Source organism: Pinus tabuliformis, chromosome 4_1 (genome assembly GCF_031772625.1).
Source record: "Pinus tabuliformis cultivar Carrire ecotype Pingquan chromosome 4_1, CPIR1, whole genome shotgun sequence".
In the NCBI taxonomy this organism is placed as follows: domain Eukaryota; kingdom Viridiplantae; phylum Streptophyta; class Pinopsida; order Pinales; family Pinaceae; genus Pinus; species Pinus tabuliformis.
In genome coordinates, this window is record NC_142303.1 from 201,693,204 (window position 1) to 201,706,725 (window position 13,522).

A 13,522-nucleotide genomic window follows, 5' to 3' on the forward strand; every position below is an offset into this window, starting at 1 on the left:
CAAGTATAGCAATTGATTCATATCTTTGAAAGTTCAAGAATTAAACTAAGCTTCGTTTTTTACTCTAATTTAATTATATTTAAACTAAGAGAGATAATCTACAATGTTATCCTTATTCAAATATAACAATTGATTCATATCTTTGAAAATTAAATAATTAAACTAAATGACAAAAACTAGCTAAATAACCTTCTTATATCATATTAAATTAATCTCATAAAGATATTTAAAAAAAAATATCAAAGATGTGAAAAAATTAAACAAAGAAAGCTAATAATACATAAATCCAAATAAGAACTTAAAAAACAACAAGTGTCCAAACCTTTCAAGTAACTTTCATTAAATAACACTTTAAATATCAAATATAGAGACTCTTCACAGGTGAAGCTATATGATGAGTTGACTATTGAAAAAAGATACGCCATAGTAACCAAATAAAATTAAAATAAATTTAATATGATTTTTCAATGTCATAGACCTAAGAAATAAATAGCTGTGAAAAAAACATTTCTGGGGAAGCTACTTTTGGAAGTACAATTCCCTTATTGGATTATTGATTTTCCCTTTTTGGATTATTGATTTTATTCGGAAAGTGCTTTCTGAAGTACAATTCTTGAACGCATGAACCATTGGAACGGTAGGTAAGGCGTCACTTCTGACTGCCACCGTTTGCCATTGTTTTTTAAAGGTCAATTAAGTCATAGGGATCGCTTCCTGAGAATTGCGCGAACTTCGACATAGATACAGCGGGTTACTGAATTCAAAAGCCAATCCAGCTACAGAGAAAATTCAAATCTCACATTGGCCAGGTGAACAGAAACAGTGCCAAATTTGGACTTGTAGGGCCTCTTTAGCCTGTTTTAGTTAAAATCACAGTGGATCATTGTGTTAGCAAGTGCACAGAGCGATTGGTTTTGCAAAAGAGATGAGCCGATCGACGTGTTAGCAAGTAAGCAGAGCAATTGATTTTGCAAAAGAAATCAATAATCAGATATCTAGCTTTAGATATTCTCTTAGATTTCTGGCCTCCTCCATTCACGATTGCTTGATTGATCATTCACATTATTAGAGAACAGCAAGGCCTGCGTTGTTTTTATTTTTATTTTATACGATGCCCACTTCCTCCTCTGATCCGTGGACACCATGTTTTGCTTGAATTAGGAAATTTTGTCAATGATTACTTGTTGCCGCCCCCATAATTTTTTATCGAATTAGTATTTTTATAACCCAAAGTCTCCTATATTTTATTGTCATTAGTCGGGGTTTTCAACTTTCAATTCCTGTTGTGAATGGTTTCTTCTTCATCAACATGAAACCCTAGCTTTAATTTATGTATATAACAGAGGAGGGCATTAGAGCTCCTATTTGCTAAATTGCCAGTCAATATGACGGGGTTTGAAAATGAAGAGAGCCAAGCAACTGAGCCCTTCAATTTTTTTAATAGCCCTGTACTTGACCAACAAAAACCACAACCATCATATCTGTCCAATAGACATCATGAAATCGTAACGTCAAGGTGGGGGATGTCTTCTTCTGAAACTCAAAAACATTTGTCTCCTACAGAGGACCCTTTGCGGTCTCCAAGTAAAGATTCCTTTCAGAAGAGTTGTTCAGCGGCGGATGATGATAACGGTGATTCTCTTGTGGATCGTCCTCCTATCAGTGCAGATGTTCTATTCACTCAGCTTTTTGGAAATGGTAGTGCCCGAGCGTCAGGAAAGGAGGCTTCTAGTTCTTCTGTTTCACGTTCTGGTTCACTGAATTCTTCGGAGTACTTGACAGTGACTGGTTCTTCTTTTGAGCAATCTGGTTCGTCGAGTTCTTCGGAGTACTTGCCAGTGACTGGCCGTCCTTTTCCGCAATCTGGTTCATCGAGTTCTTCGGAGTACTTGACAGTGACAGTGACAAAGCCTCAGAAGGAGCATGATGAGATGGCCACTTCTCTAGTTCCCGGCGGAAACACATATATTACATATCTTATCGTCACTTGCACCAATATCCCTGAATTTGGCAATAAGGAGTTCAAGGTCAGGCGTCGATTTCGTGATGTCGTGACTCTGGCTGATAGGCTTTCCGAGTCGTATCGAGGGTATTTCATCCCTCCTCGCCCGGACAAACATACTGTGGAAAGTCAGGTTATGAATAAGGATGAGTTTATTGAGCAGAGGAGAATTGCAGTGGAAAAATACCTTGGTCGACTAGCTGCTCATCCCGTTATTAGAAAGAGCAAGGAATTGATGTTATTTCTTCAGGTTCAAGGGAGACTGCCTTTACACCCACCACAGATATGGCTTCAAGAATGTTAGATGGAGCAGTGAAACTTCCCCAGCAGCTCTTTGGAGCTGAAAGCAGTACCTTGCTTACTTCTCGAGACGTTGTTCAACCTGCAAAAGGAGGCAGAGTTTTGCGGAGAATGTTTAAGGAGCTAAGGCAGTACATGACACATGATCGGGGAGGAGCAAAGTCTTATGTTGTAGAGGAAGATAAGGAATTTTCGGAAAGGAAAAAAAAATTATGGGATCTTGAACACTGTCTAGGACAAGCCTCTAAACAGGTATGTATAGAAGTTTATCTGATTTTACTAGCTTCTAGTGCATATGTTCTGCATTGTTTTTCTGAGCCCGTACAGTCATATTTTCTTAAAATTCATCATCATTGGTGAAAGTGTCTTTCTTTTAGATAGTTTTATGTGGCATTCTATGTGGGCACGCACACTAATAGTAGCCTGTACAGTCATATTTTCTTAAAATTCATCATCATTGGTGAAAGTGTCTTTCTTTTAGATTGTTTTTATGTGGCATTTTATGCGCGCACGCACACTAATAGTCTAAGACACACTAATATAGGTCCATGTTACAGTTAAACAATTGGAAAGCTAATAAATTTAATGCATGCAAGGCATTATATATTTAAGGTATTTGTTCTTACCTCACGCTGATCTTCATGTTTTGAAGTTTTGTAGGGCTGATGCCTTATAGGCCCTTTGGGCATTGTGGGTCGATAATGTCTATGGCACGGGCTTTTTGCACACTAGCATGACTTATGTTATTTGGGACCACATGGATCATACTTTTGAGGCTCACAGGATGAGCTTGCAAGAAGGAAAGACGGGGCTAGATAAATGGATGGGTCCTCTATAGATATATAAGTAGATTGTTAGATATAGATATGACTGAAGCAAACTGCCTTTTTGATTGTACGAAGGTAGAGAGTTCTGCGTAAAAGCCAAAACTCAAGGGATTTCTTGGACTATTTGTATAACCATATGGCAAAAATCCATAGTGGCAACCACCTAAATTTTCATGAAATAGCGGTTTCGATGAAAGAATTTGGTTATAAAAAAGTAACATACATATGCTTATTGCTCCAAACTATATACATATACACCCAGCAAATTCCCATGTCATATTGGCTCTGACAGTCCAATAATGATCTAGTTAAAAAGTGAATCCAGCTTGCATTGGGAAATGTTTTCATCCCTTCAACCCGTCAAAACTGAACAAGTTCGAATTTCAAGGCCAATGTCAAAATACATATATAATAAGAAACATTCTATCCTTAGCTCTGCAGCTCAGATTACAACAAATAGTGGATTCCATGGATGAGTTTGGTGATAGAAATGCAACCTAAAAATTCTCATTGCTCTAGGCCATATAAATGTATATGCAAGGAATTGCCATGCCATATGGATTACAGTCATCCAATAATGTTCCAGTAAGGCGATGTATCTAGCCTTATTGGAAATATTTTCATCCGTCAACCCGTTTAAACTGAACAAACTCTAGGCATCTCAAGGCCATTGATAAAATAAATTATAATAAGAAACATCTGCCTATAGCTCTGCAGATAAGATCACATCAAATATAGTGTGTTCCATAAAAGAATTTGGTGATAGAAAAGCAACATGCAAATGCTTACCCAAATGTTGTGAATATATATCCAAGCAAATCCCATGCCAAATTGGCTCCAATAGCGCAATAATATTCAAGTCAAAGTTGTATCCAGCTTGTATGGGGTAATATTTTCATCCCTTCAACGCTATTGCAACTGAACACGCTGAAAGCATTTGTTACACTGATATGAGATGATATCTTGATCTAAAACAAAATGAAAAGTATATATATCAATATGTGGAATTAGTGTTAACACTTTTAAGTCTCCTCATACAGGCCAGTCTATCTACTAAGTTTTCAAAATGTGATTTTCTAAAGATAGTGATGGAGTATGTGAGACAAAGTCTTTGAAAAGTCATAGCTATGGGCCTGAAAAATGTTCATGTCATCAGAGAAGAGAAAGCCCCAGTTAGCGTGCATGAAATATGTAGTTTTTTTGGACTGATAAGTTTCTACAAAGGATTTGTAACTTGTCCTAACTTCTCCTAGATTGTAATATTTATGATTAAGATGTTGAAGAAACCCAGAAGCGTTTCGTGGACTTTAGAGGCAATCAGACAACTCTAATCTACTCAAGCAGAAATTAACAGAAGTTTTGGTAATGGCTCTACTAGCTGCTTTGAAATCATTTACTGTTTATAAACATGCAAGTGGGATGGCCATAGGAATTGTTATTTCAAGATGGTAGAATAATTGCAAACAAAAGTAGGAGGATGAATAAAATTGAGTAGAGAGATCTTTATTTTCACCAAGATTTGTTGGTTGGTTATCATTCATGTCATCAAACTTTGGAATCATCATCTCAAAAATAATGATCTTAAAGTGATAATAAGACTATATAATTTGCTGCCCCTAGGATGGCAGCTTGATTGGCAATGGTCGTGATACGAAGTCTAATGTGATGTATGTGGTTCAGGTTCAATACTCCCCTGACTTACCATGTGAGCCGTGTGTGGGGACACATATGGGTTCACGTAGGGGTTATAGTGGTAGCTGTTGGAATTGACCCCGTGTCATGCTAATATAAACCCGACCCGGTTGCTGATTCCTTTAGACGCACACAAAAAAAAAGACTCTACAATTTGTTATTTTTTACTTCCAAAAGTGAGTTGGTTCTGAATAGTACTTTTCTTTTTCCATATAACCAAGTACTCCACCTTCTAGCATGTAGGCAAGGGTAAGGTATTCTTTAGGGGTCAAGGTCGTTCAACAACAAGGCTCGAAGCCATTACAACATACTCAATAGAAAGTCAACATGTCACTTGCAAGAATTGAACTTGGATGGGGAGAATAAAAATCGTTCCTCCCAATCACCCAAAATCAACCCTATAGACAAGGATATGACCAATATTGTTGGGAATTGGTATTCAATAATTTTAGGCCAACAGTAGTAAAGAAACATGGTCACTTACTCCTTATTCAAAATATATGCCAGTCGTATATTTGGCACAAAAATCATCAAGGAAAGAAAAAAAGAAAGCACAAGATAAGGATAATTGGGGCCATCAAGTGCTATTTGAATAAGGCAATGATCTTCTCGACTTTTAATTGGAGGAAGTCATATCACAGCACAATAAAGCAATAGTTATTCCTGACATGGTGGAATTGAAAGGCAATCTTACATGAATTTCATGATGACCTTCAAGGTAGTCAAACAATGTATCTACTAGAGTATGAGTAAAGGCATAGCACAATGTATTAGCATGTTGGGTGTTATGCACATGAACAATTTTTTATTATTATTGGACATTAGATTCTATATACATTAGTCATTTTGTAGCAATGTTCTTGTCCTAGGCCCTTACAGTATCATATTTCAATATTTGTAACATGCCACATTTTTAATAGTAAGGGCCTGATCACTTTATCAATAATTTAAGCTTTAAGTAAGAGTTTTTATCTATTTTTGGTATAAATAGAGATTCCCCCTTTTCAATTTGTTGTCGTTACGAAAAACACCTTCCAAAATTTTGCCAACATTTGAATTTTGGAGCCTACTATGGATCTTGTGATCGGTCGTTCCATAGTCACTTCTTGATTGGTCGAAGTCACTTGCTCACACATGCTCAGTTTGCTACAAGTTCATGAGTGCATTCTTTTACGCAAGCTTGAACAAGCATAGCACAGTCCATCGAGACAATGTCTGTGCAATGTTTAACACATATCGACAGTCAGTGCGCGTTGTTATTGATAGTCCCTCACTTTTGGCTGCATTTGTACTTCTATTTTTGTGAGTTTTTTAAATTGTTGCTTTTGCGCACCTTCGCTTTCGTGAGTGTCATTTTCATGCTTTCGACTCTTGCTTTTGCTTGCTCTCTCTTTAATTAGTGTCGTTTTTGTGTTATCTTCTCTATGGCATGTGTCACTTTCACTATCGTTCGTGTATTGCAAGTGTCATTCCCCCTTTTCTCTTCATATAGTAAATGTCGTCTTTTGGCATGCGGAGTGTCGCACAACTCACGAAAGCTAGTTTTGATGTGTTTCAAGGGCTAATCTTTGCGTTAATGAGTTGTACTTACCATGTAAACATGTATCGCACTCATTTCCAAAGTTTGAAGTATTGTCGCACAAGTGTTGTCACAGTGTCGCAAAGTGTATCTTTGGTGTTGCACTTGTCGTCACAAAGTTGTCGCACTGAGGGAAGTTTGTGCACAATAGAGGAATGGTGAACTGGAGGAGTAGGTGTACAATGAACAACCGAAGGGCTTTGTGGCACACAACAGGGAGACCCTCGTGTATAGGTTGAGGAGAGCTTTGTATGGGCTCAAGCAGGCTCCTAGGGCGTGGTATGAGCGCATCGACAGATACTTGTAGGGCATGGGCTTTATGAAGAGTGAGGTGGACATGAACCTCTACTACTTGGTGGTTGGGGGTGAGGTACTCATTCTTGTCCTATATGTGGATAACTTGTTCTTGACAGGTTCACTGGGGCTCATAGAGGAGTGCAAGAGGGATCTTGCAGTTGAGTTCGAGATGAAGGATTTGGGGCTCATGCACTATTTTCTAGGCATGGAGGTATGGCAGATAGATGGCAAGATTTTCCTTGGACAAAGGAAATACTGTATCGAGATCCTAAGGAGATTTGGGATGGAGGATTGTAGAGCCATGTCTACTCCCATGATCACTAATTGGAGGAAGATAGATGCATCCAGGGAGAAGGATGTGGACCCCACCTTGTATAGGTAGTTGATAGGCTCTCTCATGTATCTGGTCAACACCAGGCTAGACATATCCTATGCAGTAAACTCTCTCAGTCAGTTTTTTGGTGGAGTCGAAGGGTGTGCATTGGACAACGACAAAACATGTGTTGAGGTATTTGCACGACACAATCGAGTATGGGATCAGGTATGATCGAGGTGATGGTGGCAGGTAGGTTGGCTATATTGATGTAGACTAGCTAGGTAACATAGTGTATTGGAAAAACACTTTAGGGTGTTGCTTTAGCGCGGGATCAAGAGTTGTTTCTTGGTACAACAGGAAGCAGAAGTTCGTGGCATCGAGTGTTGGAAAATAGGAAAGACAAAAGATTTTCTCTTGTTGATAATTACTTGTGATTTCTTTGAGTTATTGTTTTTCTTATGTTCTTCTTTTATATTAGTTCATCAAGCAATTACCAAAACCAAAACACGAAGATCAAGGACACCATATGTAGGTGCACAGCCAAGGAAAAACTCCTCTATAGGGGAAAACCCAGTCAAGAACTCTTCCTTCAGTAATTCAAATGAGATAGACCAAGACCCTAGACCAACAAACCTTCCTCCTCCACCAAGTCAGCCTTCCAAGATGATTTAGTAGTCTCTTCTTATCCAACAACTTCAACCCAACAACAATCCAGAAATTTCGGCTTCCCAACAACAAAACTTCAACCCAACTTCAGGACTGCAGTTTCGATCTAGCAATTTCAATAGCTTCAGCCTAGCAGCTTCACAACTTCGACCTTGATGCAACTTCATAGCTTCGACCTTGATGCAATAGCTTCACAACTTTGACCTTGATGCAACAACTTCATAGCTTCGACCTCGATGCAACAACTTCTCGATGCAACAACTTCACAACTTCAACCTTGATGTAACAACTTCACAGCTTCGACCTTGATGTAGCTTCAAAATTTCATCGCACATGAGAGAGAGAGAGAGATATACCCAAAAACATCGATTCCAGCTTCCTTCTTGAACTTCACACTTTTTTTGCTTCCCAGCTACTGCAATTTGAACTTGTGTGAGATGTCCTCCAAATGAGTTGAGTTGCTGCTTATATATAGTCATCTTAGGTGATTGAATTCTTCTAATGAGGCGACTTGGTGGAGGAGGCCTAATTGACCTAATTTACATTAAAATAATTTTCTTTCTTGACAAATAATTCCCAAGAAGGGTTCTTTACATTGTGACATGGACAAGGACACTTAACATAAACCCTAGAATGTTGATTTGGGGTAGCATCGGATGTGCTCTAGCCATGAAAATTGGTGGAGAGGCTAAAGCACTTGAGATCTCGAAGACTTAGAAATGGTTTGGACAGATTGTACCTGGTTTGGGAGATATTAAAATAATTAATATTTTTAATGGAGTTCCTAAGTCTAAGCTTAGGAAAAATAAAATATTAATGGGTATTAATATAAAACTGGGTTAGAAGGTTCCAAAAGTCATGGATCAAGCCAAATTTAATGCTAGCCGTTGATTAGAGATTTAATCTCGGCCGTTGAAGGACCAACGAGAAAAGTATACAAGGAGGCTTGAGGGTCAGTTGGAGAATACACCAGAGTGATCAGTCATTCATTTTGCTAGAGCGCGGTTGCTAAGCAAAGTCGAATAAGTGATCAGCAGCGAGGGGCAGTGAGTACGAGGCAGAGAGGCAGGGACAATACTGGGAGACCAGCACAGAAGCAGAGAGAGCGAGAGCAGCAGTCAGTCCAGGCTACGTAGAGCTCAGTAGAGACAATGTAGAGCCCAAAGAGACTGCATCATCCACATAGAGGGCATAGGGAGTGACGCAAAGGCTCCTAGAGGCTGCGTAGTGCCTCAGAGGGTTGACGCAGAGGGTCCTGGGGCTGATGCAGGTCAGTAGGAGGCTGACGCAGAGGCCAGAAGGGCCAGCGCTGAGCTTCAGTTGTGTCGGAGAGGGTTTCGTGGGACAGGTTTTCTGAATACCTGTTTCCGGATATAGAGGTATTGCTGTCGTGTATTTTTCTCTGTCGGGTGAGCCGGTTAGGCACCTAGTTGTACTCAGATAGACTGCATAATAATACAACCCTCTGAATAGCTGCATAGGTTTTCCTGCATTGGATTTTTCCAGGGACATTTGTCTAAAAATGACAGTGTCACTTGTGTGCTTGTTTTCTTTTAGTTGATGATCTGTAGATGTTGAGACTATACGTGTGTTTATTTTCAGTATTTATATGGTTAAATAACTTGTTAAGTAATTAAACAAGTAGGTGAAATAAACCAGATAGTACAGGAAGAATTTCTAACGGGTTAGAATTAGAAATTCCAACATGGTATCAGAGGGTGGTTGCAGATCACACGAAAACTGAAGGCATCAACTTAGCAGAGCATTTGTAGCAGATTTAGTTGTCTCGAGTGATAGAGATGATCCTTGCAGAAAGTGACAGAGGAAGGAGTGATGCAGAGGGATTGCGTCATCAGTTTGGGCCAAAGAAAGGCAGTGCAGAGGCTAAGGGAGGCATAAACAGGCTCATGCAGAGGCCAAGAGGGCTGACGCAGTTGGTTGAGGGAGTTGTTTTGCCGGTGCCGAGATTGTGCAGAGCCAAGAGGTTCAATCCTTCAGTTGCTGGGGTATAGGAGGCTGTGGGTAGTTTGTGGAGCGAAGCTGGTGGGGTACCGTGGTCAGAATAGTACCTAACAGGGCAAGACCAAGGTGGAGGGAGTTGCTGCCGAGGTGGATTTTTGGCCAAGGAATCCGTATCAGTGTCGCAGTTGCATAGACGATTGGAGTGGGGCAATTTGACTTTGGCAGAAGGATTTCCAGGAAGGAAATCGGGACTCAGAGGAGCCCAGAAGAGAACTTCCAGGAGGGAAGTAGAGAGACTCAGAGGAGTTGTCAGAGAAGAGCAGCGAGATGGCCGTGAATGGGTCGAGAGATCAGGATAGGCTGGACGGAGTGTCCAACTTTGTGGTCTGGAAGGCCAAGATCTTGTCCATTCTAGACAAACATCGCATCAAGGGCTTTGTCTTGAGAACGATGGCTATCCCAGTTGATTCGATAGCAAATGATAGGTGCGAGGAGGCAATGGCTAAGACAAAGTGCATCATCCTTGATGGGGTCAAGGATCATGTGGTACCACATATTGCCGAGAAGGAAACAACAAAGGAGATGTGGGACTCTTTGAAGACATTGTAACAACATACTTCCGTGTAGAGGAAGATGCTCCTAGAGAATCAGCTAAGGGCATACCAGATGCAGAAGGGAGAGCAGATAGATATCTTCCTTGGTTGGTTGAAGGAGATCTGTGACCAACTAACTTCCATAGGGGCCATGCCAGATGAGGAATTAATGGTGAGGACCGCACTTAACGCAGTCTTCGAGGATTGGGAGGTATTTGTCCAGAGCATACTGGGCAGGACGAGTCTTCCGGATTGGGAAGAACTGTGGGCGACTCTTCGTCAAGAAGAGATCAGATGGCTGACCAAGGCGGGGAGTAGCGGCAAAGGGGTTAGGATCAAGAAGGAGGAAGAAGAGGATGCAACTCTAGCATCTGCGGGAAAGCAGTAGAAGAGGAAGATGAAGGATCTCTCCAAGGTTAAGTGCTTCCATTTTGGGGAACTAGGTCATTTTGCGAACCAGTGTCCGAGGAAGAAGAGTAAGGGAGAGGCTTCTGACTCGAAGGCAGTGTCAGCGAAGGCGGAGAAAGAAGTCGAGGAGGATGACGATTGTGCCATGAGTGCTCATGTGCCACTTGAGAAGAAGTGGGGAGACATCGAGCTGTAGTCAGGAGGACTACAAGCGATGAGGGGCAGGATCCTTGAGGTACCCAACCTCTTGGATTATACCTTGCTACGGGAGCCTCGAAGAGGAGTAGCAGGACTGGCGGATGTCGGTAGAGACGGATGTGGATGAAGCGACAGAGAATGCTACAGTGCAAGAGTCCCCAAGCAGCGTGAGGCTAGCAGGCTGCAACAGTGCGAGAGGCACGGGAGTGTTGCACCAGTGCAGGATGGCACAGGGAGGTGTGCAACGGTGCAAGATGCAAGTTGTTGTAGCAACACAGAGGTCAGTAGAGGGAGCACTTGTTAGCGACAGAGAGAGCTTCAACATCGGGAGTGTTTCTAGCCTGAAAGGGATGTCAGAAGTTGGGTGGATCAATTATTTACTTCTCAGTAACTGAGTTGCAGTGCATTAGCAGTAGCACGACGCAACATGATGAGAGGGGATGCAGTGTAGATGCAGTGTTGGGAGGATGGACCAGCAGCAACATGGATGTAGAGGGAGCTGTCGTATGGATGCAGCAGCGGCAGTGGCAGGGCCATGGGCAGCGGTACAGGATGCAGCAGTGGCAGTGGCAGGGCCATGGGCAGCGGTACAGGATGCAGCATTGCAGAGGATGTTGGGCGGGGAGGCCTAGCATCAGCACAGGTACCGGTGCCGTATAATCAAGGTGATGCTCAATGTGGAGTATTACAAGAGCACAATCCTCGCTAAGAGGGAGTGTTGATTTGGGGTAGCATCGGATGTGCTCTAGCCATGAAAATAGGTGGAGAGGTTAAAGCACATGAGATCTCCAAGACCTAGAAATGGTTTGGATAGATTGTATCCATTTGGGAGATATTAAAATAATTAATATTTTTAATGGAGTTCCTAAGTCTAAACTTAGGAAACATAAAATATTAATGGGTATTAATATAAAACTGGGCTAGAAGGTTCCAAAAGTCATGGATCAAGCCAAATCTAATCTTAGCTGTTGATTAGAGATTTAATCTCGGTCGTTGAAGGACCAACGAGAAAACTATAAGAGGAGGCTTGAGGGTCAGTTGGAAAATACACTAGAGTGATCAGTCATTCATTTTGCTAGAGCGGGGTTGCTAAGCAAAGTTGAATCAATGATCAACAACAAGGGGCAGTGAGTACGAGGCAGAGAGGCAGGGACAATACTGGGAGACCAACACAGAAGCAGAGAGAGCGAGAGCAGCAGTCAGTCCAGGCTACGCAGAGCCCAACAGAGGCAATGCAGAGCCTAGAGAGATTGCGTCATCCACGCAGAGGGCAGAGGGAGTGACACAGAGGCTCCTAGAGGCTGCGTAGTGCCTCAGAGGGCTGACGCAGAGGGTCCTGGGGCTGACGCAGGTCAGCAGGAGGCTAATGCAGAGGCCAGAAGGGCCAACGCTGAGCTTCAGTTGTGCCAGAGAGGGTTTCGTGGGATAGGTTTTCTGAATACTTGTTTCCGGATATAGAGGTATTGCTGTTGTGTATTTTTCTATGTCGAGTGAGTCGGTTAGGCACCCAGTTGTACTCAGATAGTCTGCATAATAATATAACCCTCTGAATAGCTGCATCGGTTTTCCCGCATTGGGTTTTTCCAGGAAATTTGTCCAAAAATAACAGTGTCACTTGTGTGCTTGTTTTCTTTCAGTTGATGATCTGTAGATGTTGAGACTGTACTTGTGTTTATTTTCAGTATTTATATGGTTAAATAACTTGTTAAGTAATTAAACAAGTAGGTGAAATAAACCAGATAGTACAGGAAGAATTTCTAACGGGTTAGAATTAGAAATTCCAACATAGAAGTCTTCAATGGAGACTTTGACCTGAAAACAATTGACCCAAGCATGAAACCCATGCTTTAATAAGCCAATTTATTTAATAATAAAATTTATTTTTCTTTCTTTTGACAAATACATTTCAAATATAATTATGAAGACCAACACTAGTTACATTCTTCAACACTCCCTCTTAACTAGGGAGGTATTCATAATTACCTATATCTATAGAGGTACATGGAAGATCTCCAAAATGAACTATGAAGAGTTCAACACACTCAGTGCTACAGACTAGATTCCTGACCAGGGTAATCTATCTGGGTGGGACTAAGATGGACTAAAGCTTTCAACCAGTCTAGGTACCATCAGGCTTACTAACTAACCATCAACCCAGGGATCTAGGTGCGTATCCAAGGTCAGAGCTCCAAGACCAATGCCACCCTCCCTCTTCGGGATCTAGACATCAAACACACATAGGCCAACCAGATGTCCTCCCAAGCATCCGCCATTAGATGCTTCATCTCTCCCTAATAAACTAGATATATCCATTTGTCCAAGCATGCTCCCAGAGTGTTCAACCTGTTTATGGAGAGACAAGCACAAACCCCAATTAGTAATAAACTTTCAAATATACATACAAGTAAACACAAACCTTCAAAGTCTTCAATCATCCTGATGCCACTTATATCAAGTTATTCATATGCAACTAGTTGAAAGCTTTTCTTCTTTCATTTCTTCATCAGCACCAAGACATCCTCAAAACTTTGTGGTGCATTCATTCATTCTCCGATTTCTTCTTCAAGGTATCCATCATGACTATCATAATATGCCCTCCCTCTTAATTGGGGAGATGTACTCTTTTCTTCTAACCATGTTTCTTCTCAACTTAGAAAGATGAGCAATTTTCTTTTTCTATAA

At 41.1% G+C, this 13,522-nt stretch overlaps 1 pseudogene across 1 annotated transcript in view; it reads left to right on the top strand.

The window, feature by feature from the left end:
- Nucleotides 1-592: 592 nt before the first annotated feature.
- The window catches only part of LOC149174920 (sorting nexin 2B-like), a 165,115-nt pseudogene continuing 152,185 nt past the window's right edge, over nt 593-13,522 (top strand). Inside the window, exon 1 of the transcript XR_016257954.1 lies at nt 593-2,554. The product of XR_016257954.1 is annotated as a sorting nexin 2B-like (transcript). The remainder of the gene's footprint in view (nt 2,555-13,522) is intronic.